At 41.4% G+C, this 4,637-nt stretch overlaps 1 non-coding gene across 1 annotated transcript; it reads right to left on the bottom strand.

The window, feature by feature from the left end:
* Positions 1-4,096: 4,096 nt before the first annotated feature.
* LOC112083812 lies at positions 4,097-4,203 on the bottom strand. The gene has a single exon (XR_002897940.1). It is a non-coding gene; the product is annotated as a small nucleolar RNA R71 (small nucleolar RNA).
* Positions 4,204-4,637: the final 434 nt, after the last annotated feature.

Below are 4,637 nucleotides of genomic sequence, written 5' to 3'. Positions count from 1 at the left end.
TACCTATAAACATATTTATCTGCATGTGCTTATGAATGTGCTCTGCTTGCAGATTTTTAGACATGTCTTTTTCTATCTTGATTAGTTATTTTAGTTCCTCTGCTTTCTTTACCAAAACCAGCTTCTCCTAGAAATACTCTCTTGGCCCAGCTTCTGTTCTGTTTCTAGATGAGCCTGCAGTGAACTCACAAGAGTCTCAAGATGCCTGTTTTCTTTCTTAGTTCTGAGTTCACCTTTCCAATCTTGATGAGAGTCTCACAAACCTTTATCTCTCTTTTCAATCTCCAACTCTGATTCAGACATTTCTTCTCCTTCTGTAAACTCTGTGATTCTCACAAAGGTTACAAAGTTGTTAATCTCTTCAATGCCTTCATCATCACTTTCATCCTCATAATCATCTTGTTCCAGCATTGATCTCTACTTTTGATCATCCATACATTTAAGTTGTGTGTTTCCAAAGCCTTTGCATCCAAAATACTGAATTTTTTTTCTTTTGATGGTATGACATTCAGTTTAGAAGTGTCCAACGCATTTGCACTCATGACACTGCATCTCTGCTTTCTTGCCAGGTTTTTCTCTTTTTGTCTGCTACTTGTACAAACTTTTTTTCTACTGTCCCAGAGGTCTTTACACTTTTCTTAGTGCCCGATCAAACCTCCTTCCTAACAGGCTTATGAGATCAACATCATCAAGCTCATTCAACTTTTTCTCACATGTTGATCAGCGCTGACTTATATCTCATAAATCTAGGAGGCAAGCACCACAAGAACTTTTTCACCAGCTTCTTGTCCTTATACTTCTTTCCCATAGTTTATGCTTCCTGTGCTAAGGTACTTAGTTTGGAACTGAAATTGGTAATGGTTTCGTGTTCTTCTATTTCCAGATTTTCAAACCTAGATGCCAGCAGATTCATATGTTCATAATTTGCATCATTTAGGCTGTATATTTCATTCCAAATCATATTTTATTTCATGTATTTTAGGTCTTTAGGGATTGTTTTAGGACTTAGGAGTTGCATTAGGTCCCAATGAGTCTTTGCATGTTTGGAGTGTTTATCAGGTGCTTTTGGAGCTATTTGGAGTTAAAAAGATGAATCCAGGAAGAGAAATGGTGATCAAGGCTTGAAAGATGGTGAAAATGGGTTTTGGAGTTTCTCGACCATTCTCGCGTACCGCAGGAAGGTTTTTCTTGGCCATTCGCATGTACCGCGGGTGGATTCCTCGGCCAAAACGCGTACCGGCTAGTTAAGTTTCTCAGTCAAAATTTCCGGGTGCACACATATTTCCGAAATCGCCTGTCCGGGGAACCTTCTGGTTCGATTCAGCTGTCGGGTGCTTCATCAAAGTTGGAGAAAATTAGATCATGGTTCCAGAACAGGTGGAATCATAGGATTTGGAGGCGTGAGCAGAGAGTTAAGCTCGTCGGAAGGAACCCCTGTCTCGCTGCCGTTTTGGATCGACTCGATGAGCTCCGAAGAATGCAAAGGACGGTGCACTTCCACACCGATTCAATTTACAGGGCCTTCATCAGAATCCGAGATATTTGAGTCCTCTTTCCAGAAAGTCTAAGATCATTCAATTCGGAGCTATGAGAAAGAAGGTAACGTTTCCGGAATGGACACATGTCTAGAAGCCTCTTTCTGATCGTGTCAATGCACTGCGAAGATGACCCCTCCAGGAAACCTTCCACTTCCCAAGCACCAAAAGTTCCCTCACCAAAATTGAAGATGTCTGAGTCCTCTATCCTCTGAAACTGAAATCACACCATTCGGACCAGTACCCTAAAAGTTATGCTTCCCTGAACGCAAAGTGGTCCCAGGAGCCCTAAACGCTGCGAGATTGATAACCCTTATCAAAGCTTAAATTATGCTAAGGGAAAGATGGCACGGTGGAATGCCACGGTCTACATCTGACCGTGGCACTTGATTGCAGTTCTTCGGGGTTTGACACGATCTTCATGCCTCGGCCTACACTTGACCGTGGCAAGGTAACATTTGGCCGCGGAAGGATTTTACTTACATTCGGCATTTGACACGGTCTCCACGCCACGGCTTTAGACTTGGCCGTGGCAACTTTGTGCAATCTTTCGGCGTTTGACACGGCCATGCATCACGACCACAGGGAACCTGTGGCACCATGATTCATCCAAGAACAAGAGACACAGGACTTGACACAGTCACTTGCCACGGCTTGACCAAAACCTGTTAGACCGTGGCAAACTTCTTCTTTACCCACCAAAGCCGAGTCAGTACCCGGTTTGTTCCGGGCTGACCCGGTTTGCCCAAAGCTTCTATAAATACTTTTTAGACCTAATTTGGAGAGATCTTTATCCTATCTTTAGTCTCCTTTTCCTTTTTGGTGAAAGAACCACTTGTTAATACCTTGCTTTTGAGTTTAATATCGATTTGAAGAGTGGTTTCCATCTTGTTCTATCATTTCTCATCATCATATCACACTTCTAATCATGATTAACAACACATCTTGCAAAGAATCTAGTGTGTTGATCATGATTAGTGAGTAATCCCATATTAAGGTCTTAGATATGTAGATTAGGGTGCTTAAGTGGTAGATTAGTGAGCTTAGCGGTTAGATCATGCATATTTCATTCTCTACAACCTGTTCTTAATGCTAGATCCATACAAATTATATGTGGTCTAGATTCTGGACATTTCATGCACCAAAAGTGTTTGATGAAATGTCTGAACCAAGGTTGTTAGAGGTTTAAGTGTTATTCATCATGGGAATGATTGTCTATATGCTTAAATGATAGATTAAACTGATTCTAAATGCTTGTTAATTCATGTTTCACTAATGATGATTAGGTTAGAAACTGTTTTGGCATAGGAGTTGATATCGTCATGAGAGGATTAACTTAATTAATGATGTTTAAGTTGAATGGTTTGCTTGATCATATGGTTCATTAGCACACTAGTTTATCACTGAAGGCACCCTAATCCACTATCATGTCTAAGACCTTTCTCATCATCATACATACATTCTCATCTCATTTAGCTCATTTACTTGCTTGTTTAAGTTGATCATTAGCTTTAATCCTTGTTTTTCCATTCTTAGTTGTCATTAATCATCAAAACTTCACTCATTTGGCTTGAATTAAGAACTGATACTGTATCTAAGTGTCTACACATGATGGATTGATACCCTTTTTACTGCAGAGTGACAAAAGGGATTGATAACCCCTCATTTAGAGCCTTGAAAACTCTAAGTTATCAATTGGCGCCGTTGCCAAAGTGTGATAGCATTGAGATTGTGTTATTTCTTGAGATCAAGCATTTTCTTTTGTGTTTTCTAATTTCTTTCAAGTTCTGTTTGTGATTTCAGGTGCAGGAACACCAGATCCAGATCAAGAAGCTGTGGTCCACCTTTCCCTCTCAACGACAACATTAATCTTTTGGTACCACAGAGGAGAAGGGACAGACGTGGAAGACAGATTGATCAGGATGATATGGAAGACCAAAGAGAGCATGTGGTGGATATAGAACAACCGGTTCAGGAGCAACAGGCTCAGGGTAATGGAGCTGGTAATGGAGTTGGTCAAGGGTTACATCAGGGTAATGTTCATCAGGAACAAGTGCATCAACATCAAGCCTAATGTCCACCAGGGACAAGCTCCAGCTCATCAGCAGAGGTATCAGGCCAATGTACAGCAAAGACAACAGGTGCACCACCAACACCAGCCCTTCCAACACCAGCAAAGGAGATATGAGCAACCACAAGTCTATGTTGGAGAGAATGACAGGGCAAATGCTCATCAGTATAGAGCTGGAATTCAGGCACCACCTGTGCAAAACAACAACTTTGAAGTGAAGGCATCCTTGTTGAATATGGTCCAGAACTCAAAGTTCCATGGATTAGCAATGGAAGATCCCTTGGAACACTTGGATCAATTTGATAAAGTGTGTGACCTGACAAAGATAAATGGAGTTTCTGAGGACAGCTTCAAGCTAAGATTATTTCCCTTCAGTCTTGGTGACAAAGCTCACCAATGGGAGAAGAATCTTCAAAGAGGCTCCATTCAAACCTTGGAGCAATGCAAGCAAGCTTTCCTGTCTAAGTTCTTCTCCACCTCCAGAACTGCAAAACTGAGAAACCAAATCTCTAGCTTCACTCAGCACAGCAATGAGAGTTTTGGTGAAGCATATGAGAGATTCAGGAGCTACACCAACCAATGCCCACACCATGGGTTTAGTGAGGCTTCTCTTCTCAGCACCCTATATAGAGGAGCTCTTCCCAAGATTAGAAACCAGCTGGATACTGCTTCCAATGGGAACTTTTTGGGTAAGGAGATTCATGCTGCTTTAGAGCTAGTGGAGAACTTAGCAATGAGCAATGACACTTATGGAGAAGACTATGACAGATCAAATAGATCTGAAGGTTCAAGCTCAGAACAGAGGCTCACTAGAGAAGTTAAGGAGTTGAGGAGTGAATTGGACAAGTTGAAATACACCACTCAGAAGCCAATGCATTTTGTAGAAGAGTATGAAGAACCTTCTCAGATCGTTGAGAACATAAGTGAAGAAGGCCTAACCCAAGAAGAGCTTAACTACATTGGGAATCAGAGGTTCCAGAGATATCAGTATGGCAATGCAAATCAGAACCTCTCTTACAGGAATCCCAATG

This window comes from Eutrema salsugineum, unplaced genomic scaffold (assembly GCF_000478725.1).
Source record: "Eutrema salsugineum unplaced genomic scaffold, Eutsalg1_0 scaffold_6, whole genome shotgun sequence".
In the NCBI taxonomy this organism is placed as follows: Eukaryota; Viridiplantae; Streptophyta; class Magnoliopsida; order Brassicales; family Brassicaceae; genus Eutrema; species Eutrema salsugineum.
The sequence above is the reverse complement of the archived record's forward strand: the minus strand, read 5'-3'. Positions and strand labels throughout refer to the sequence as shown.